Genomic DNA, 24531 nt, shown 5'->3' with positions numbered 1-24531 from the left:
ACACACTGATTAAATCCTGGAAAGTTAGCGCGATATAGGTAATCTAGATATGTAATATCCCCCCTAAAGGACAACAGAAATACACACAAAAAAAACAACAACATAATACACCACACCCTTTATTTCCCGTATTAATGCTCGGTTTGGTCAGTAGTCTAAATGCTAACAATAATGTTAATAAAGTGGCTTTTGAGTCAGGCGTGCACATTTTTGTGGCCCCGCTGTGATATTCTGAGTTATGTGAATCCATCTTTGACTTCCGTGATGTTTTAACACCTTTCCTTGTTGCCTCTAAATGAGACAAAAGCAACACAATTTCTCACAGCAAATTAGCAGAAAAAAGTCACTGTATCTCAACAAAGAGGCTAAATGTCACAAAATGAAAGCTGCAGAAAAAGCACTGATACTGGTTTGGTGAATTATTGTTCCCTGATCTTTTCCTCGGTGCAGAACGCAGGAAGAAGAAGCAACACCAAATCCAAAAAGTTGTTGTTATAGACCATTATATCCCAATTTTTTGAAATAACATATGAGTATTACAGCCATAGGTCAGAAATAAATGGATGAGGCACAGGAACAGGGTTAAAACACTCCTCACAGGGCGCTGTAAATGTATAAATCGCATGACAGTTACAAATGTCAAATATTTAGCGTAATTGGCAAGTCAGTGATGCGATGTGTTGAGCGATTCAGTGTCCGGACTATAAAGTTCATCTCAGAACTGATTATCTCACAGGACATTTATCGTTTGACGAGCTTGTTGGTAACAGTGTAATCACGATGTGGCATGCAACACGTTTTAGAAGAACAATTCAGGGAGACAGACAAAAAACCAGAACCCTGAATACGTCTCACATCAAATAAACAGACATTTCCCTTGAGAAGATGCGCCAGCGCAGACCAATTTATTCATTTTTGGCAGCAGTTTATCAAATGCTTGCTTATTATGTCCAAGTAAAAGGGAGGCTGGGATGTGTAAGGAATGCCAGTGCAGATTTACAGGCTGTGCACAATCCAAACATCTGCACAGACTACAAATTAAGGCGAAGAAACATCAATGAAGAACTCCCACTGATGTTTCAAAAACACGCCTTAAGATTATCTTTAGCCATCAACACAAAAATCAAGGTTTATTCATTGAAAGAGAGAGCGATTTGAAATGGTTTGGTGTTAGAGTGAATGCCGTAAACTGGCTTTTACCTTCAGGCTTCATTGAGTTGTTGCAATTGTGTAATTACCACCAGTTTTTCCTCATCAGGTGAGCTGCAGTGAGCTGGTTGAATGCTATAATCATTTGGATGTTGGTCCAGGTTCAGCCTCATGCTGATTACTTATGTAACGGTTACAAAACAGCCTCGAGGTAAATTAATCATTAGAAGAGCCAAGGCGGTAATTGCGGCTAATCTAATGCCTTCACAAATGCCACGTATTTGTTTACAGAGGTTGGGATAAAACAGTGGAGGTGGTTTGTTTGTGGATTGACAGAAGCACACGCTGTAACCAGTTTCAATTCCTGCTCAGAGAAACAAAGGTTACTGGTGTGTTGGGCTGAAAGCATGTCACTATGTCACTGAGTTTGTTTGTCACATCAAGCAGTTTTACTCCTTCCTACACCATGGCGTGAAGGAAACAAGGAGGAGAATGGTGGCGAAAAGGTGAGCAAGGGTGAAAAGTGTTAGTGATTACACGTTTGTTCATGTAAAACACAACTGGTCACTTCAAACACAAATACGTGAAGTTAAATATTATGATCAATATTGTTGATGTTGATGCTTGAGAATGGATCTGTTTTAGTGTATTAGATTGAGGATGTGAAGATGGAAGTTAAATATTATAATTTTGAAAATATATACAAGTCTGAATTTATATAAAAGTTTGATTATGTAAAATAAAAGTTTGAATATATATATATATACAGTATATATATATATATATATATATATATATATATATATATATATATATATATATATATATATATATATATATATATATATATGTTTGATTTCCTAAATGCTTGCCATATCTATAATTATTGTTATTAATAAGGTGTCCAGAAGTAGAACAGGAGGCAAAGCGTTCAGCTACCAGGCTCCTCGCCTTTGGAACCAGCTCTCAATCTTAGTACGGGAGGCTGCTACTCTCTCCACCTTTAAAAATAAACCCAAAACCTACTTATTTGCTAAAGCATGTACCGTATAATAGCAATAACCTAAAACGGATTATGGTCTCCTTCTTTGGTCACAATCACAGATCATTACACATAAATGGTCAGCATCTCAGACCATTGCGAGAAACCGTTACAATCATAACCTACTCATTTACTAAAGCGTACATCGTATAGTTGTGATAATTTAATGCGGGCAAGTGTTACAATCAAAATTCTGACACATAATTTATGGCACATTATTTAAAAACACTGGCTTCAATATAGTTTCTGGTAAATAAAAATAACATGCAATAATATATATATATATATATATATATATATATATATATATATATATATATATGTATATGTATAAAATGAAATATTAGTTTCTGAATGTATTAGGATTTGATACATGTTTTTTGAGTACAAAAATATATACAGCTGTTTATGTTGAAGACAAAACCTGCAGCATCTTTACAGAGATGCACTTGCAGTACACATTTTTTTTTATAAGATTGGCAAATATGTATTATTTACAACCTAAAAACACCTGCAGACATGATAAACAAAAACTATCCAAATACATTTTGGACCAAATAAGCCCTTAAATCAAAAGACGCTAACGAAACGGAGAAAAATATCCTCAGAGGTCTCTGACTAATCAAAGAAATATTTGGGTGGAAATAGAAGAACATTTCCACACTGCACACATTTCAACACCAACGGAAAATCAAATCATTTCCGATGCACTAAACGGTTGATTTTCTTCCTGCTCATTCTCCGCTGCCTAGTTCCTCCACATCAGTGGCTCCCTGGCTTGTGATTGGCCATGCTCTGTATGATAAGGCCATAATTGACCTTGGCTACGGACTATGCAAAGGGCCAAAACAGTTCAGTCGTACATAATCAAGCTCAGTTAGCAGAGCAAAAAAAAAAAAAGGAACAGAAATAAAGAGCAGTTCCAGCTTAATATAATGACGAGTACTACAGTCATTCTAGCAAAACGGAAAGAATGACCCAGAGGGAGAAAGATGTGGTGCAGCAATACAGCTAGGAAGGATTGCAGCTGATGCACACAAATGAAGAGTGTAGGACACATGTCAAACTTAAGGCCCAGGGGCCAAGTTCGGCCAGCCAAAGCATCTAGTCCGGCCCGCAGTTAGATTTTGGTCAATATCATATCGATAAATTACGATGGGGGTTGCAGTACAACATTATTTACACTAGTACGGGTATTAAATCACGATATATTTTTTTAAAAAAAACCTGCAAAATTCTCGCAAATTGTCACACAGACTTCTGGCAAATTAGATTGCAAATTTTGAGGAAATTAGTTGCAAAGTAAAGGAATTTTTGACGATTGCTTAATATTCAGGATGTCGTTAAAATTTTTGCTTTTTCCTTCACAAAAACATGGATTTTACTGGTCTGGCCCACTTAAGGTCAAAGTAGACCTTTTAATTAAATGAAGTTTGACACCCCTGTGATAGAGAATTCATATTGAGATTTTTAAAAAAAGGATTCCCAGGTTTGGGTGGGACTCAGACAGAAAAATGCAGCCCAATTGTCACTATGGTACCTAACCCCACAGTTTAAAAAAAGAATAACTTGACTTGATTTGAGGTCGTATGTGGCCATTAAACTGTAGGGGCTTGAAATAAATTGTAAACGGACATTACAATCAGGAGTGCAATGCAATTCCCAAGCATGGCTGTCCAACAGTAGGTGAAGTACGTTGATGTAGGAAACACATCCATACACAGAATGACAGCTCACTACCCAAAGTGGGAAAAAACGAAGAAATAGTTTATTAATGCTGCCGGTATAAAACCTATAAATCTGATGAAAAAGGTCAACCTCTGGAAAGCTGAGCTGCATTCACAATACAAAGCTGCTCTCATATGTACAACAGTCACGTTGGCAGTGTGTGCAGACAATGGGGGCTTTAGCAAACCTGTCCTATTATCCAACTGGGAGGGAGGAACGTGAAATGAGGAGAAGAGCCTGTCAACAGTTGAATGAGTCGTAAACAAAAGATATACAGGGTTGGCGTCAATTACATTTTTCAGTTCCAATTACGTTTTTTATTATCCATGTTCAATTACAATATTTTAAATAACTAACCTCATAAAAGTGAACCTTCTTGTGTTAGCTTTCTGTTAGCATCTCTTATGATAACGGGTCCTAAATCAGCTGTAAGATACACTAAAAATAAAATCTATTATCTAATTTCTTTTAATATTTTTTGTGTAGGCATCTTCGCCTTTTTTGTGTCAGTATACCCTATATATATATATATATATTTTTTTTTTTTGGGAAAGCTTGATATGAAACATATTTTAATAATTGTTAACTACATATCTGTAGAACTGTACGTAGAGCTGTAACACGGTTCCTCAGTTTTGTTTTAGTCATAATTGAAATCACGATTATTCAAACGTTTGTCAACCAAAAATTTATTTATTTTTTGTACAAGAAAACATAAAATACATTCTATAAATAAAATTCTTTAAACACTAAAATCAAGTATGTTCACTTTTGCACAAAACAAAACACTTCTTACGAATGACGTGTCTTTGCTCTAGATCATCATCATCAAACCTAAAGTGTTCCCATAAAATAGAATTTGACTTGCCACTTGTTTACCAAGTGTTTTTGCTGCGTTTTTCCTGCCATGTTTCAAGACCATGAGCAACAACTTTCCTTGTGTTAGCCTGCAGGCTAGCTTTGGCTTTGAGAGGGGCGGGGCAGAGGGGAGGAGCTTGCATGTGCGTAGATTAAACAACTGTAAGTTAGTATTAATAACGTGTGTGTCAAGCTTTATTATTTGTAGATGTCCAAAATATTGGGTTTGTTTTATTTAACGAATAAAACATACAGGTATGTAAAAAAAAAAAAAATTCGATTGTTATTTTTGTAATTGTTGGGTGTAATAATTGAAATCGTAATCGAATTTAATTTAATTGAGCAGCCCTAGTACACAAACTGCCATAAAATTGGCTGACCGGATGTTTCACTTACTGGCCCGTCCCGAGGAATACTCCGGTTCTAACTGGTCGGGGACGATACGTGACATTTCTGCTCCGTTTTATTAGGTTTTGATGACGTGAACAACACGACACTTTTGCTGCAAATGCACAACAAAGGGAGTGGGGCTGTATGATATTACTAAGGATAGTAAACAACAGGTCCCTTAGGTGGTCTCTTCTTCTCTGCTTAATGCAGTCTACCAGAGTTGGAAATGTCGCCCCCTGTGGTCACAGATTTTTTCGGGGCACGAATTTTGAAAAAAAAGTTGATGTATACCTTTTTTGTTTACCGAAAGAGGCTAATCTTCACCACCTATAGAACACAATGCACTGAAAGGGGCGATTTGCGTCATCAATGACATCATTTCAACATGACGGTGCACAGACTCTATAACAGTAAAGTAGCTCTAGTTTTCTAAGTTAATAAAACAAATATGGTGCAAAATAATGCATTTTGTTAGTTATAGACAGTGTTTGGAATAACGGCGTTTAAAAGAACGGCGTTTGTTTTTCAGTAACGGGGTAATCTAACTAATTACTTTTTATGCCGTTACAACGCCGTTATCGTTACTGAACGCTAAATGTGGTGCGTTACATGCATTGATTGAATAAACTGTGATCCAAAAGCAACCCTGCTTCTTACTCAGCTGTAGTGAGGACGTGGGTTAAAAACAAGGTGAGCGATTATGATTGGCTAAGGCGGCGTCATGTTCCATGGTAGCCAATCAGAGTCAGTGTTTTTACTCAAGTGCCTGCACATGCGCCACGCACGCACGCACACACACACACGCGCGCCACACACACACACACGCACTGCAGATGTGATGAAGCAGCAGAGATGGCGAGCGTGGAGCAGTCCGATGAAAAGTTGGAATTGTTAAGGTGGCGATACAAACACTACTGTAAATTAATTGTGGTCAAAGGCAAGAACGTGCATGTGAAGTGTACATTATATCCAGGAGTGAAGACTTTGTCGACATCCGTTGTAAGCAACTCAAATTTAATGAAACACCTCACAACGACACGCACATCTAAAAAATCTGAAAATTTTGACATATAGCAACTTTTTTTTTTAACAGTAACGCAAATAGTTACTTTCCTTGGTAATGAGTTACTTTTATTATAGAGTAATTCAGTTACGAACTCAGTTACTTTTTGGAACAAGTAGTGAGTAACTGTAACTAATTACTTTTAAAGTAACGTTCCCAACACTGGTTATAGCTCTTCTAATAAGGACATTTCAATGGTTTTAGGCCACATTTGTAAAAACAGCAGAGGATCCCTTTAAGACTACTCTGACATACGCTAACCCTGACACGCCCATCATACAGTTAAAAAATGACAAAGTGAATCTAACACCCTTGAAGTGCATGGCCTCCAAAAGCACTTAAGCTTTCAACAAAGTTCCCCTGAAGGCAAAGACCCTTTAACACTGAACCACTATATCTCCCCAGAGTCATTACACTCACACTGACCCACGAATGTACTGTATGTGCACCAAGAGCTCACACAGTAATGTTTCAAAGCAGTGTCCTCTGTAAGAGGTGCACCGCTGACTTACAATATAGACAACAGTACATTAGCTATTCTGCCACGGGAGAAAAAACCACATCTGTAAAGTAATCTGCAGTTTGAAAAAGGGACACTTTAAGAAAAAATGTACTCAGGATGTGAACTTTAAAATATTACATTTGACAAAGTGTTGGTGGTTGTGTGGTGTAGATCAAACAGAATATTTTCATGTATTTTGGGATTATTCATCAATTCACAAACACTGGCAGAAGATTAAGAAGTGTACAGACATAATTCTGAATGTAGACCTCCCACTTACACTGAAGACACTATACTGGTCATACATTTTACAAGATTTGGGGATAAACACATCTATAAAATAATGAAGATGGCAAGTAAGAAAGCAAATACCAGAAAGTGGATGAAGAAGGTTGACGACTGGATTAAAGTTACGCACAATATATATTTGATGGAGAAGTGAACTTACTCCAAGAGACTGGATTTGGGAAAACTTGTTCAAATTTGTGCCTGATTTTGTCTACATTGCAGGAATGATTATCATAGAGAAAAAGAAACAGAAGTTAATATGTACTTTATATTTTCTTTTTTGGTGGTTATTCTTGTTTTTGTTTGATTTTTTTATTTATTTACTGGAAACATAGTAAATGTGATGATTTAATTGCTCATGATGTAAGTCTGTGACTGACATGTTAATTAGGGGTGTCCTGATCCGATATCAGCCTGAAAACGGATATCGGATTAAAATGTCCATTTTCAATTTTTTTATCTTAATCAATTGTAGAATACTGTAGATATAATGTTGAAGGTTAAAACGTATGTAACCAACTTGATCAATCCACACTACAAAATAAGTAATTATTATTCTTTTATTAAAAAAACAAATAAATAAAATAAAAGTAGGAATAATTCATGCTGATATCGTATCGGATCAGTGTCAGTATCGGCCGATACGCAAGGCTGCAATATTGGTATCATATCGGAAATGAAAAAGTTGGGACATCCCTAATGTTAAGACTATGAATAGGTACGACCTAATTGTTTGTTTTTTATTTAACAGGAAAAATCTGAGGACGAATGTCATATTTTATTTTGTGAGGATGTTGGTAAGAGGAAAAATGACTCAGCCATCATGTACTTGTTGGTTGGAGATTGTATGTTGAAATGTTTCAATAAAAAGACAATTAAAAATATACATATATTACAAAAAGGCAATTAAAAAATGTACATATAATGTACACATATACACAATACACATATATAATAAGTTACTATTATGAATAGTTTACATTTAGAATAAATAAATAAAAAAAAAAAAAACATTGTGCACAAATATTTACTGTTGCAATAAAAAAGCACAGTTGACAGCGTTGTATAAATAAACAGGGTGGATGCTTCTCCAGGGATCAGAGGAAAGAACATTGAGGATTTGAAGAATTGAGCCAGCATGCATAATAATATTCACAAGGGAGAACACGCAAACTAGTTACAGGAAGAATTTCTCTGGTGTTAAAAAAAAAATATATATATATATATATACAGTATATACAGGGTATATACATTTTATTCATTTATTTTTTTTTGTGGCTAAAAAGAAGCAGAAAAGATAAAAAACCCCAATGCAGTCCACACAAAATGAAACGCTTTGTGCACATCAGGCATTGCAGATGTGTGTGTGTGTGTGTGTGTGTGTGTGTGTGTGTGTGTGTGTGTGTGTGTGTGTGTGTGTGTGTGTGTGTGTGTGTGTGTGTGTGTGTGTGTGTGTGTGTGTGTGTGTGTGTGTGTGTGTGTGTGTTGGAGGGGGGTGTCCACCATCCACTATGCTGCAGTTGATCTGTAAATTGGTGCCAGATTGCTGTCAAGGCAGCCAGATTTTCCCCAGGCTGGATAGTTATCTCCTGTCAGGCAAGTCGAGCCACTCCACTGTGCAACTGGGTGACAAACACACCACATGCACACACACGTACACATTATAAAAAAACATCACACGCATTCAGGAGGCAGAGTTGAGAAGTGTTTGTGTCTGTGTGTTGGTACCATGTATGTGTTTTACACCTGCAGCTACTGTGCTGCAGTTTGTTCTCTTGTAGATTTACGTGTTGAGAATCCGTAGCCTTTGCCATCTGAAAGTCTATTACCTTTTCTGCTTTGTGTTCAGACATCACTATGTGGCGTTTGCTTGTTCTCCATTTGGGAATTGTGGCTTTCTCCCACAGTCCATGTTAGAACTGTGTGTGATTCCTCACAAGAAAAGCAGTAAAGTGTGGGTGGATCACAACGTCTTCTTCTGACCTTCTGGCCTCTGCAGCGTAGCTCTTATTTTGGAAAGGAAAACCACAGTGTGATGCACTGCCAGAATTGACAGCTTTTACAATGTCAAATAAATAGAAATCTCACAAAAGTGTTCATGTTAAACTAGTAAAAGAATATACTTGGTGTTAAAGAGGCAACAAATCCGCAGCAACCGATGAATTGAACCAAACTGAAAAGATCCACATCCACAGAGGAGACAAATTCAGGGGAGAACAAATTTTCATGATTTACAACCGTTCCGTAACAGTAGCACCATATTGATTTTAGCAACAACAGGGGGATGCTCAATAATAAAATGTTACTTTCTTTCCAAGGCTGGAAGAAGAAACAAAAGAAATGTGGCTGTGAGGCTTTACGCTGAGGGCCATTTTTCAGAGCAAGGAGAACTTTATCCCCACGATGGCACATCTGCATTCATCAATTCAATACCCAACCTTTGAAATATGGAAAAGTTATTTGTAGGTTGAACCACAATTTTAAAACAAGGATTTATCAAGGTGTCACCCATCGTTTGTCCTTTCCGGGGTTGAATTAGCCCAAATATGTCAAACTCGAGGCCCGGGTGCCAAATCCGGCCCTTTAGAGAGCATCCAATGTGGCCCACAGCAGAAAGCAAAAAAGTCAGAAAAACCATGAAGGATTGTGTAAATTATTAACCAATTCAGTTGTAGATATTTTAGCTAGACAACTCCAAATTAATACACAAACTCACATACTTACGTACTTTGACCAATCGGTAATAGAGAAAACGGATAAGGGTGTTCGTTTTCCGTGTTTTGGTTTCTGTACCAAAACAAAAAAGCTTGAATTTGTAAAACAAGGCGTTTTCCGTTTTTTTTTTTTCATTTTGGTTTTGGAAACACATCAAATAATGAGTGTTTTTTTTTTTTTTTTTTCGTTTTTTATGTTTTTGTTAAGTAATGAAAAACGAATGAACGAATGATACACGGATTGCCCAGCCCTCACGCGCTGTCTCGTGTTTATAAATAGACACGCCCACCCATGAATATGCATAAGTAGGCCGCAAATCAGCCTGTTTGTGTAGAGTTGCTTAGAAAGCGACTTTTCAGAGGCTGGAAAACAGACGAGTTTGGGTAAAATAAACCTCAAAAACTATGTTTTTGGGGTTCTTAGAATGAATGGAGATGGGTGAAAAATAGCATGACATGGGACCTTTAAATATTTTTTTTTTTTTTTACTGAATAATATCGTGGCAAAATATGGTCCCTTGAAACAATGAGTATATGCTTTACTGGGTGTATAGGTGAGAGAGTGCCGATGACGTAAGTGTGTGTTGGGAACGGAGCACAGTTGGAATTAAGTAAAGGTTAGTAAAGCACTTTAACAGTTTATTGTAATTTATCGGAGAAAAAGATGCAGTCGTCCCATTCCCGTGTGTTTTTGTGCTTTCATCACTTAAACACTGAGGGAAATGACCTGGAGCAGACTGACATAGATAGACTGACATGAACATTTGAACATGCAACATATAACCAGTGTTTTTATCTGTAAAAACTATAATTTTCTGGGAAAGCAGGCTATACTCTGACACGACATACTCCGGAAATTACGGAACCCAGAGGGAATCCATCACACCTGCTGCTCAGGGGAGAACAGGAAACCTCTGCAGAGCAGGAGCAGGGCTAATAATGTCCTTGCAGCTAGGAAGCAATGTTTCCTATCGCACGCCTGAAGAACAAAAATATGAACTATATCAATGGCCTGTTTGTTATCTTAGACTTTTTCACAGAGCCAAAAAACCTCTTTATTGCAAAATAACTACATTTTACCTCCACGCACTCCGGTTTTCCTATTTTTTGACAATAAAAGCATATATAGTCATATACCTAGTTTACCAAAGTGGGGTACGCAAATTGTCATGGGGGTACATGAATTAAAAAAAATGAAATTGGAAACTAGTATATAAATCGAGCAGCAGTCAGGAGCCTCCATGCTTTGCCACAAATTACACATTGGCCTCTGTAACATTACTCTTTGTAAAAGAGAAACAATCTCATCAAAAAAAGTGCAAATATGACAAGAGCTACAGTGCTTTGTGCTAGCCAAATGTGTGATTTGCCACCACATGCTTGTGTCATCGTGGATCTGCTTTGACAAACATGAAAATAAAAGAGAACAAGACTTTGCATGGAGAAAAAATTAAGACTCAGACTCACTCAAAATTAGCCAGTGAGTGAGTTTTATTTCCCAGTTTCAGCGTGATGAAAAATAGAGACTTGCTCAAAATAAATTGTGTGATAATTCTAAATAAGATGTTTTACTGTGTCCTTACAGATTATTCTTTTTTAGTTTCATATATTATTTCTCAACGGGATAGATACAATTCAGAGACAAATTACACTGTAGGGCAGGGGCGGAGCTATTTGACAGATTGCCCACCCAGTGAGATTCATGAAAAAAAAAATTAAAAAAAAATATATATATATATATATGTATATGATTATTTTGTGAAAATACATTCTGTGAATTAAGAGCTTTCTTCTAGATTTATTAGACATATTCCTATGTAAAACCTGGAGAGTAAAGGAGTGGAATGGTAAGTGGAACCTTTAGCACTATAGTAGTTAAGTCTGTAGTAGATACACTTCCTGGTTCCTGCTGTGTTTCTTCCTCTAAAACTCTGTCTTTTCAGGTCAGTACTTGGCTAAAGTCACCATAAATGAAAGCCTTAAGCTTTGTGTTACTTATAAAAGAAGCTGTAGGTAATGTAGTGATTCACTGTTTAGCTTTTGGACCATTTTGTAGAAATGTAATAAACCGCAACAGTAAAGCAGAGCGGCGCCGATAATTTCGCACAGTTATCGCGAGGGTTCGTCAGCTTGCGTTGAATGTTTATTTGAGAGAAAATCCCTATATTAAGTGGATTCACTTTATGTATGTTGCTCCAGTTTATTCCTAAGACTTTCTGATCTGACTTTATTAGAGAGTTAAATGCCCAATATGCACTTTTTGTTCATTTGATATACAGAATATATTGTGTTAAAAGCTATAATGAGAGAATGTTGATTTTATTATTTAATAATTTTGTTTTGCTGAGTAAACTAAGCTAATGAATGTATGTATATACACCTTTTGAATATATTTGAGCTGGATTTTTACAGAGAAAATGTAAAATGTAAGTGCGTTTTAAAGGAAATAAGAGACGCAACGTGGAGAAAGATGAGCGTTTGTGTGTTTGTTCCTCTGAGACTCCGCCTTTATTTCACAGATTTCATCTTTTTGTTATTGTGGTCACCACGCCTGGGACCGGTAACAAAAACAAACTTCATCTTTAAAACGATTGACCGATGTCCATCGCAAAACTTAAGTTCACCAGCGATCAGAATGCGGGTTACTGGAGCAGCTAGATACAGCTGTTGGACAATGGCTAAATGGGCTAAACAGTTATCTTTAAGCAACTTTTTCAAAAAAAACCTTGTCAGACAGTGAAATTTAACAGAACAGAGGTCCAGTTGTGGATTAGCGGTCTCTATTGTATATCCACTCATAGGTGTATTATTCGTACCATAGGCTAATTTACAGTGGCTTGACAGATTTTATTATAGCCTATAAATTTATTTATTTATTCAGTTTATTTCCGACATGGTTGCATTCACAGAAGTTTTGTTATTCTTTTTTTTTTTTTTTTTTTGTTCATGCCGAAAAAGGAGACGAGAGAAGCAGTTTGCTTATCCAAGTCCCGTCCCCTGTTTTGTACACAGAAAATTTACATCAAAGCTTGTCTCTCTGGTCAAACATTCTTAGGTTGTTCTGAACAAAACAAATAGTTAACATACATCTCATATCAGCTTTAAAAATAGTCAGATTTTTCCAGGCCCACCCATTAGCTACGTTCTGGCTCCGTATAGGACATAACATCATTATGTTTCTTAAGTGTGCAGTAATAGGGGGTACATCAGGTTAAATGTCTGAAGGTGGTACAGAACTGGCAAAAGTTTGGTAATCACTGGTCTAAAACATATGCTTAAAATAACTTTAACACATCATTGGTTACTGTGAAATAACCTGGAACTAAACATAACAACCCTGGAACAACCTGTCACTGTGAATGTTCATGGACATAACTTTTTCATTTAAATGTTCACCTATTTGCACTACTCATCAATGCACTACTGCACTATTATCTTATTATTATTATCATTGTATTCTTATTTTATTTCATTATTATTATTATTATTATTATTATTATTATTATTATTATTATCTGTTATTTTTTATTTAGTTTGCACATATTAGTCTAACTACTCTTATATTTATGTTTATACTTCTTTTTTCTTTTTCTTTTTCTCTATTTTATTTATTTTTCTTTATTCTAGTTGATTGTTATTATTTAATGTTATACTACCTGAGAGAGCACAGGTCACCAAAAGAAATTCCTCGTGTGTATTCATTCACCCCTGGCCAATAAAGTTGATTCTGATTCTGATTCTGATTCTGATTCTGATCATTGATATAAATTTAATAAAAAAAAAGGTCAACCCAGTCTCAGTCTAATCTTTAGAAACAGGGTGAACAGGAAGATTTTATAAATCTGTAGTATTATATCACTGTTGCTGAGTGCTACTTGTTGCTTTGGAGCGCTCATCTCTCATTTTCACAGAACATAACTCTCGAGGCAACGGAGCACTAGAGTGCTATTTGTATTTGCACAGTGCTTGACATTAACACACTGGGAAAGCAATTAGGCTGCAGCTATGGTCATTAATACAGTGAACAGGCTAGATTTGTTTGCTCTAATGGCAGTCGCAAATTAGCATTCACAGGGAAGCAACGACGAAGCCATCTGCATGTCTACATCCTAACATTTGCTCCGAGGAAGCAAAGATGAAAATCTGCACTCTCAGGGTTTTTTTTTTTTTTTTTTCTTTTTTTTCCACTACTTTTCTGTCCTTTCATTTAATTGCTGCTTAGTGGTGGAAAAACAAAGTTGAACAGTGTAGCAAAGCCCTGCATTTATTAACTCACACAGAGTTAATCAAAGCTAAACAGAGTGGACACATTTGGAAATAATACATTTTGTGTTTAACCATAAACGATTAGTGTTATCACAATATTTACATATTCAGTTATTGTTATATATGTGGTACACGCCTAAAGGTAGCATAACTGTGATGAAAAATTTCCAGATAAATGCTTTCAGATTTTGTAAATCATTCAAATTTACATTAATTTCGTTGCAAAAAACCTGATGATTCAGGATTACTGGTGTACATTAAATGCTGCTACTTCTAATATAATTCAAAGGATATTTTTTTATTAAGTGTTTGCACAGTGAATTATCTGCTGTGTTTTACAGGTTTATTTTTTATTACACCCAAAATGTGTGCATTGTGTGCTGGAAATGTTACTAGACAATGATGGTACAGTTCACCTTGTTTTGAGGGGTAAGTCATAGCTGTGAAATATAAGTAATAGTTAATCTAACTCAACAGAATGCATGCGAGTTGTCAATTTAATTAAGCGAATTCTATACATGTAGTTTGAACCGTGTAGGTTTGTGCAAGTACTAAAGAAAATGTCTTTTTATGTCTCGAGAACATGTTCAAACAATATGAATGAAAGTAGGGGGTATTATTATATAAACTATACAGAAAACCGAGCAGTAACTGTGTATCTTTCCTTCAGGATCCTTTAATTACAGTAATTCTCTCTGTAAGACAACCAAACAACTTGAAGCTTCGCTTCTTCCCCTGCAGCAGACGAGGCATCAACGTGGCTTAGGCGCCACTTTGGTATGATATCCGTTTTAAGTCCACACATTAAGGGTAGCAGCACTTCATTTTCACTTCATCAAATATAGACTACAATTTCTTCTTCTTCTTTTTAAATGCTCTAAAGGGATTGTTGTACTCACATTCAATAGTTTGGTCCCGTTTTGCATACATTGTATTAGTATTTTCAGCAATTCAGCTTTTAATGTTGTTGAAAAGAAGAAGAAAATACAATTTCCCAACGTGTTCAAAGCCATTAGTCCACACAGTGTCTGGTGGCTGTACAATGTATATAAAACAAATAGACCACCATGTGTTTGTTATATATACTTCTTTAGTAATCATTATTATAATCCATATATATATATATAGATAGATATAGCTGTATACAATCTTAATAGTTACATATGTATACAAGCATAGTATACTGTATATAGTTAGGGAAAAAGGCGAGAATTTCCTGCAGCCTTCATGTCATGCCAATGGCTATGTTTGAAATGGCATACTCCGTTCTATGCACTACAAACTTAATGAGTATATACTGTCTACTATGTACTATAATGATACGTTCACACCAAACGCGTTTCGGGTGTCAAAATCGCCCGTAGTTGGACGCTTGTGCTCATTGAATCATTACGCTTGTAGGCAGCGTCGAAGATGCTCGGAACGCGCGTCCAAACAAGTTTGGAAGGGAGCGCGTCGAGGGGAGGGGCTTCTCTGTTGCCGGTGGTGTTCATACAATGGATGACATTGTGGCGATCAGTTACGTTCATAATTCACCCAGTGACTGTGAAGTAGTGGGGAACATTATTGTGTTGAGAAGGCGGCGTTTCCGGTCGGATGTATTTTGGTGTGACTCAGCGTGTGCACTGTGATGTCAGAGGGCTATAGAGAAGTGTGGGTGAATGAAGAATAAAGTTCGGAGTTCCTTGATGAACACGCCACCTCCGACTCCCGATTATCAGCTCTACATTATCTAGAGAGTGGCTTGGCTTTATTTGCGCCTCAACGCTGTTTCTGGATTCACATTTTCAGCGAGAAAATGACCAAGTAGAATATCAACATGTGGCCATTTCATCAGATTAACTTCAAAACAAGAGTAGTAGTAGTAGTAGTAGTATCTCAGTACGCGATTTTGAACATAGCCGACAGTGGGCAGCCCACTGTGGGGAAATAGTGCTGAAAACCTGCTTCTATAAAGAAACCTGTAAAGATGCAACAGAGGAATATCTGGGAAGCTCACAGAGGCTTTATTTGTGCAGCTGGGATTTTTGTGGAGCAAATACTGAAGAAATTGACTCTGGTTTAGCATCAGACATAAAAAAAAAACCAAAACATATTCAATAGGTGTATCAGGGGTGGAGCTGAAACATATTTCATCCAAATAAATACATGTAAACCACGGATTAAGAAAACAACTGCACTTGCTAACTCTTAATTGCTTTGAATAAACAGGAGAAAAGGGAAGTAGCAGAGAAGGGAACTCTGAGGCATTAATAGACCTTAAGCTGCTGACCTGGAAAAGGATGGAGGACAAATGGACTGTGCTGTGCATTCTTGATTTATGACTCAGACAAGTCAAATCCCCAAAGGTAAAACCCAAACAGAGAGCGAGGGGACTCCCTGTTTTAGTTTAACTCCAGCATAAAAATAGCTACTCGTTCCGCAAAGTGAATATTGTGCAAAGAAGCAGGAGATTTCTGACAAAACTGTTCGTTGGAATGCCAATAACGTCCATAAAATTAACAACAATCTATTCTTATCTCGCCTTGGCCCTGACTTGCAGTTCAACAGTTTACTGATGTTTACCTCCAGCTTTGTTGTTCATTGATTCATGAAGCTGCTGCCTCATTTCATATGACTACTCTTCCTACGTTTAAGGAAGGAGAAAACAACCCTTTGTAATGGGGTTAGGAAAGAGCAGGGTTCACCCTGGACTGGTCAACGGTCCATTGCAAGGCTACACGGAAAATTGACAATTACAGAAGCACACACACTTAAGGACATACACTGACATGGCCAATCAAAGAACTACAGTAAACCTAACAACTACATTGAAAACATGAACCTTGAAAAAATCCAACCCACGCTCCTAGAAAACCATGATTTGAGTAACCTGAATTACATTCCTCTGCTTAAAGTTAAGCACTGTCACTGAAGATTGGCACAATAGTGCAGTAATTAACGTATTTGCTTCTCCAAGAAAAAAGCTTCTATAAGTATATTTTATTCAAAGCAGAATTAAGCAACTTGTGCTTAGCGCTCCCCCGAAAGGTCACTGTCGTAAAAACTTCACACCCCACAGCTAAATGCACACCTTTGCTCTCCCAAGATGGTAGCAACCATCACGTAAAAATCCTAATACAACAGTGACACTAAGGGTGCTTTCACACATATAGTTCCATGTGGCCATGTGAACAGTATGAGGAAGAGAGACAAGTAAAATAAATGAATGATGGAGTAATATGGAAGGGAGTGTGGAAATGTGTGTGTGTGCTGACAAAGCAGCTCTGAAAATGGATGGATGGAAGGATAGATATTTGTGTGTGTGCTGCCTGATGGAGCGCTGGGTTACGAGTGTGTGCGCGTGCCTGTTGCCGTGGCGACAGTGTGTGTGATTGCTGTGTTGTTTCTGTTGAGCTGTAACTGCATGGAGTTGTTCTGTTCCTCGGACAAAGGTCTTCTCTGCCTTTTTTTTTTCGCTGGATCCGCCACAATATCATGAGAAAAGTGAATTTGTAGACAACCGTGTGCAGCCTTGGGGCTGGTCATAATCTAGCATTAGTTTGTATTGAGCTGCCGTAAAGCAGTACGTCTTGCCACGGGTCAGAGGCAGGAAAGTTGAAAGTGCTGTTTTCTGACCAAAGACACCAGGGGGGTGAAAGACCCCCAATCACCCCATGAACACTTGTATTACCCTCACAGGGACTACAAGAAGGATTTACTAAGGCGAAAAAGTGACTTAGTTCTGCTTTAAGGAATTGAAAAGTAAATAACAGTCCATACACAGGTTATCCCACACACAACCACCGAGGTATATTTTTGTATCTTTTTATTTAGATCTCCAGTAGCTTTGGCTAGAGCCACTGCTCCTCTTTCTTGAGTCCACACCCAATACAATTGTCTTATTAGTGCAGTATACAATTACATGTAACACATCAAACAACAAAGCAAACAAACTAAACAATTTACAAAAAAAAAACAAAAAACAATAACGTTCATACAGTCAGACTTAGTTCCAATTAACAGATCCTCCAACATGTGGCTTTTAAGATCAGATGATTGGTTATTTAGCAATATATCAATGTACATTTATAGTTATTTATGAATATACATTACATTTATAGATCACATAAAACTAATCAAACTTACCGTATTTTTCGGACTATAAGGCGCACTTAAAATCCTTTCATTTTCTCAAAAATTGACAGTGCGCCTTATAATCAGGTGCGCCTTATGTATAAAATTAATATGTCAAAATGTTTTAGTACAACTTTGGTAAAGTTCGAAGCTGCACCACTTGATGGATTTTTGGCGCTTCAGGGCTACCGTAGTCAGACGCCTCGTGGAGTGATATGTACCTGTACTGTGCTTCAGCATACTGAGCTGAAAAAGTGAGTGTAATGTTCTATATTTTATGTGTTAAACCTGAACAATGTTGAGAATTATTGTTAATGAGTTGAATAAAGTTTGACTTATCTGACTATTTTGTGTCGCTTAATGAGCCTTAATAATAATAATAATAATAATAATAATAATAATAATAATAATAACCGGGGCGCCTTATGTATGAAAATAGACCCGGTCAGACCCATTCATTGATAGTACGCCTTATAATCCGGTGTGCCTTATAGTCCGAAAAATACGGTACCCTAATTTATTGTATTCAGTAACTTTGATGATACACATACATTTTCTTTCTGTAGTTTTCTAAATCTAAATTTGTTATTTTCTGTTTAATAAAACTAAAGTAAACATAAAAAGCAATTCTGAACTTAAACTCGACAGGAAACGGAAAACTTGGGGTTTCTTTTGTCTTTACTTTACAGCTCGTGTATCAGGTGAAGCAAACGCTATGGCACTGCCTCAGATTGGACTTCTCAAGGAGCTCATGTATAAAAACACCTCTCAAGTGATGTGGCAAGTCAATTTCAAAATCATGAAAGGTAGCACTAACAAGTACACACTCCTGATAAAAAAAAAAAAAGAAAAACAGCCTGCAGCAAAACGCCATTGAAGAGCAATGATGGGAAGCTACTTCTAAAGAAACCCAGGCAAGCATGAAATACCAAACCTTTACACTTGAGTGATGGAAGGACAGTGTATTACCAAGAAGACAGAGGAAACCAAATTGTAAACCAAAGCACTGCAATTTCTTTTGAGTTAAAATGGATCTAAACCTGTCATTTTTAGCTGTGTAAAGTTATCAGTTATCATATGTTGCTTTGGGTCCGCTGTAGAAGATTCTAGCACTTCTCAATCCTGAGCAGAAGAAAAGACTGCATGATTGAAATAATGAGGTCTTTCACAATTCTTATTTAAGCTAGCTCCTTAAAAGCAGGGAGAACTAAACCTTTTCTATTAGATTTGAGGATATGTGTCAGATTCAGCGTGCACCAGCAAGAAAAATTAGCCAGTAGTTTATCTGCTGGAATACAAAGGGAGCAGATTGAAAGGGGGGCGAGATGATTGAACTCTCTTTTATTTCACGGCGCGTCTTTTGTGCCTGGCCGCACAGTGACTTTGATGTTATCTCTGGTATTTGAGCCACACACTGGGACTTTGGGGCTTCACACAATAGAATAGGGTGCACCACTAGAGGCTTTGAATGGCTTTTCCAGCTATTTCTTGGAAAAGTGGAAGTGTGTTTTGGTACATTTGGTCATCCAACATCAAAGCACATCATGACAATGAAGTAAAGGGGAATTGTAGTATAAAACAGAAACACAATATACCAAGGTAATTTATTTTAATGAAATTCATTTTGTTTTATGGATAAAAATTCAATGGGTATCATTATTGGGTGGTTTATTAGGTGGAGAACTAATTCAATCAGTTCATCTAGTTGAGATGTGTGGGTGCTGTTTTATTTTGTTTGGTGGGTATTTATGAGTATTACATTAAAGTGTGACAAGGTAGATTTTTTCTTGGCTTCAGTTTGGCTCATCTTAATTTAGTTCTTGAGATAGTACAGTATCTAGTTAGTAACTCATTGTAATACTGCATCCTACTTCCCATGCACAAACAATCACCAAATTCTGCACAAAGGTTGAGTCCCATATCAGATTGCCTAAGCTGCAAAAACAGGCCACAGTTGGTACAGCAAAGTTCTAAAATCAAAAATGTGAAAATTCCAAACAAATCAACGTTATGTGCTACGGATTAGCAACTTCTACCAAAATGTAGCTCCAATACTAAAGAAGCCTTTGTACAATCAAACGTATAACAAATTATAAAGTCCATCACTCAGTTTTATCCAAAAACATATTTCATTATTCATTAAACTTATCAAACCTTTCAAAGTTTTTGATCCAACAGTCCACACTGATAGTTGATTTTTAAAGGAGCCTACAGTGCATCACAACATTTGACTGTAAACTGTATTGTAAAAATACACTCTAAATATATTTTAATTGTTTATTTAAAAATGACAGCATTTTGAAGTCATTGTAGATAAGGTTTGGAAAATATCAGAATCTCATGCAAAATTATATTTTTAAAAAAATCAGTTTTTTACTTATGGAGCTAATAAATAATTGTTAAAAAACAAAAAAACAAATGACCAACCTCTCCATGCTGTCTAGGTGTATTTTTTGTCTTAGTGTCTAACTGAATTGTAGATATGTCTGTCTGGCACACAGGTGACTGGCATTAACATTTAGTGATTCTACATGTGACATTTCCATTTGCCATATACTGTAGCTTAGTGAGATAGAGCATGTTTATTGGTGTTGAAGATTGTCAGTTTAAGCCCTAGCTCCTGTAACATTTCCATGTTTGCCTAAAACTGCCTGACCCCAACTATTGCTGTGCAGCAGCTATAATTGATTAATTTTGTTTGGTTTATTCCTTGTTTCTGTCAGTAGGTCAAGGTTATCGAGTGTGTTTTTACACTTCAACACCAACAACAACAACCCTGACACTAATTTTGAGGAGTTGCCTGCAAACGTGTGTCTACTAATAACCTCCACGAGCAGCAAACTGCCAGGCTGTCACTTGTGAAGAAACAGGACTGATAATGGGTGAAATGCTTGCATCTTACAAAAGGAAAAGGTAAAATGAAGGGGGTGGTAAAGTCGGAGGAGGAGGAGGAGGAGGAGGATGAGGAACATCCAGCAAGACTGCCATCATAGCTGTAATTCACACAGTAAAGTGCAGAAAGAAACCTTTGAGTGGGTGGCTAGAGAGAGTTGAGGTCTGATCAGAACCTCCATTAGCACAGAAATAAGCTGTAAATGGAACCTGGGAGGGGAGGAACTAAGGAATACACTGCTCTTATCAGCCAGAACAAGACTCACTTGACAGCACTTGTGCAAGGGCTGAACTTAAGAGGCCACAGAGGACAAAATAATAAGAAAAAAAAAACACATGCATCAAAAACACTGATGGAACATAGTTGTTTTAACAACCACAGCTTCAGATTGAGGATAGATTCTACTACGATTAGCTACATTCATCAGCTTCATAATGCAGCTATTGCTATTTTCATTGCAGAATTCACCCCTCGCTCCTTCCAGGCGGTCGCGCCAACGCTCTGGAACGATCTTCCGTTTTCCTTGCGTTTGCTTGATTCCGTTGATGCTTTTAAGAGCCAACTGAAAACCTATTTGTTTCAGAAAGCATTTTAAAATTCCAGTGATAAAGGGTTGTTTTATGACCATCATATTTTTGTGACAGTAACTGTAATTTGTATTGTATTGTATGCACTGTATGTATTGTGAAGCACTTTGTGACTCCTGTCTGTAAAAGGTGCTATATAAATAAATATTACTTACTTACTTACTTACTTACTCTTCAGAATGGTCAAACACTCTGTGTAGGGCTGGGATACACAATTATTTTTTAAACGATTAATCTAACAATTATTTTTTCAATGCATTGATTAATCTAACGATTCATTTTTCCAGTTCGATATCTCCCCATAATTGACTAAAAGTAATTTATACATATTGATTTAAATATCTAAAATGAAAAAAAATATTAAAAAAATAATTCCTTAACATTGCAATATATGTTTATTGCTCTTCAACACAAAATTACAAAATAAAGTTCAAGTAAGAATATAAAAGTAGAAAATAATGCATTCAGACTCAGAGGTAGAATTCAATAAAAAATAAAAAGGCAATAGCAGCCTGTCACGGTGTCCTTCCTCAACCAACAGCATTTGATATTTATGTTGAAAACACATAGGTCTAGCTTACTGACAAAAGTGCATCTTTTAATTCTTCATTCACATGAGAAGAACAACTTAAAAGTAATACACTCTGCCACTCACATTTTTCTTAAACTCAAAATTCCAAATGCTAATAGAGAAAGTGGGTGTGTGCCTTGTGCGTGCGAGCTGCTGCTACTGCCGCTGATGTCACTGCGGGTGTTTTCTCCTTGTCGCATCGACGTGCCGCCATCCGTTCACACCAGGGATAAAGGACGAGGGTTACGGGGAACAGCTACCTTCGACAAACGAGTGCTTGACTTCACTCCCTTGCACTTTTGAAACTCGGAGGAGCCACTCGCGTTAGTTATTCTCCAGCGTCGCCATCTTTGTTTTGGTCCTGGCCCTGATTCTGTGACCAATTAAGAGGAGATAGGAGAACTATAGGTAGTTCAGATATAGTGATGAGGATATATTTGAACAGATTGTGTTTTGTTGAATAAAGTACAAAAAGCCACATCAGTATTAATGTCAAAACATCATTGTTTTTATTTGTGTTACACTAAAGCAGGGATTTTCTTAATCTGAAGAGATTTTCTATCTGTTCCAGATCTTTCTCCAAGCCAGAAAACCAGCACTATCAAATCTAACAACAACAACCTGGAACTCCTACTTGACAAAGTGGCTTGGAACGCCTCCTGAAGTCGGAGCTCCTACTTGGCAAAATCGGGGAAAAACTCTGATATTAGAATAGTCAGCCATGTTTGAGATAGTTTGACATGCTGCCACTGAACTCAGTTGAACTCAGAGATTTTAATTTTCAACTTCAAAATGCAGAGATCGGAGTTGCCTAGAACGCAGCATTATGTGTTTCTCAGTCAGCTCGCTTCTTGATTGGCTACTTACGGTTCCACGTCATAAATCCCTGGGTTACGATGAGTCTGGAGTCTTTGGCTTTTCCTCACACATGAGGATTTTTGGCTGTAAAGTTTAATACTTTCGATTGTCAGCCCCAACCCATTTCGTAGCCGATTATCACTAATTCACTCTTAACACACCTCAGACCTCAGGATAAAATTATAGGATGATCTTATAAAACTTAAGATAATCTAGCTTTTGCCATCCTTGGTTAGGACAAAAACATCCAGATTATCTTCATGTGTGTACCCTACTTTAAGAAAATCATTCTCTACAAATATATCATAACACTATCCTAATTATATTAAACAATTCTGATTTCTCTCTCTTTTACTTTCCTAATTTGTTCTTTTCAAGTATAAGCCCCTTTTTACCCACAAATTGAGAGTTTCCATAGAAACAGTATCATAGCTTAACATGGGTACCAAATTCAGTTCTTTTTAAGGAACCGACCAAATTCCTTCAGTACCTGGTACAGAAAACTGGTACTGTTGAGTACCGATACCGATTCACAGGTACCGAGTATCAGTTCAAATGTGAAAGGTACCTACCCTACTAAACACTGAACAATACATGGTCATTATGTTACTTGCTCCACATCTTACTCGTCGCATGTTTCCTGGTTCAGTGCTAGTCTGACATCAGATGAAATGGGCACAAGAGGAATGTTGTCTCACATTTGCCAATGGCTGATTTCAATGCAGAATGCTGTGTCATCATCAAGGAGCACAGCACGGGGTTGCAGAATTCACTGCCACGGACGTGTCCACAACCCCAAACACGACTGTCATTTCTGTTGTCCCACTTGAATCACTTTGCTTAACATCACTTCAAATCAGATGTGATTACAAAATCCTTGAAATCATCAAGTATATGTGATTTTGTTCAAGCTCCCAGGAAATGGCTGTCATGAGGGAACAACTGTGTGATGTATGCTTCTGAAAAAACTACACCACATGCGGCAGAAAAAGGAAATTGTAACTTCAAAGGAGGTTTGTAGTAACTGGAATCTTTACACTGTAGTGCAGCAGATAGTATGTACATACTGTATATTAATTTACAGACAAAATCCTCAGGATTTCAAGTCAACCCTCTTCAGAAAGATTTCATTTCATGGCTTAGGTCAAGCAATGAGAGAAATATTGCCTGGTATATAGAATGAGAAGTGATCCGTCCACCTCTGACAGTAATAAAAGAAGGATAGGATGGCTGTTCCCACTCTGGGCTTTAAGGATTAGGAATATGAGGACAGCAGAAGGAAGAAAAGACGTAGATGCTGATGGATACTCTGGACAGAGAGAGGAGTCTTACTCTTAATGTTCTTCATACTGATCGATTGGAGGGCTAGGAGCACACAGCACAAGGTGGAGATAGGAGACTCAAAACACTATTAGCAGCACTGAGAGGTCTTAGTAGTTTCTTGGGTGTCTGGTCAACAAAAGCCTTGTTTATTTTAAAAAGAGGACGTTGATAGCCATATGAAAA

At 37.1% G+C, this 24531-nt stretch overlaps 1 protein-coding gene across 2 annotated transcripts in view; it reads right to left on the bottom strand.

The window, feature by feature from the left end:
• The window catches only part of fgf14 (fibroblast growth factor 14), a 135269-nt gene that overhangs the window by 9153 nt on the left and 101585 nt on the right, over window positions 1-24531 (bottom strand). The window lies entirely within an intron of this gene.

This window comes from Gouania willdenowi, chromosome 21, assembly GCF_900634775.1.
Source record: "Gouania willdenowi chromosome 21, fGouWil2.1, whole genome shotgun sequence".
Classification (NCBI taxonomy): domain Eukaryota; kingdom Metazoa; phylum Chordata; class Actinopteri; order Blenniiformes; family Gobiesocidae; genus Gouania; species Gouania willdenowi.
The sequence above is the reverse complement of the archived record's forward strand: the minus strand, read 5'-3'. Positions and strand labels throughout refer to the sequence as shown.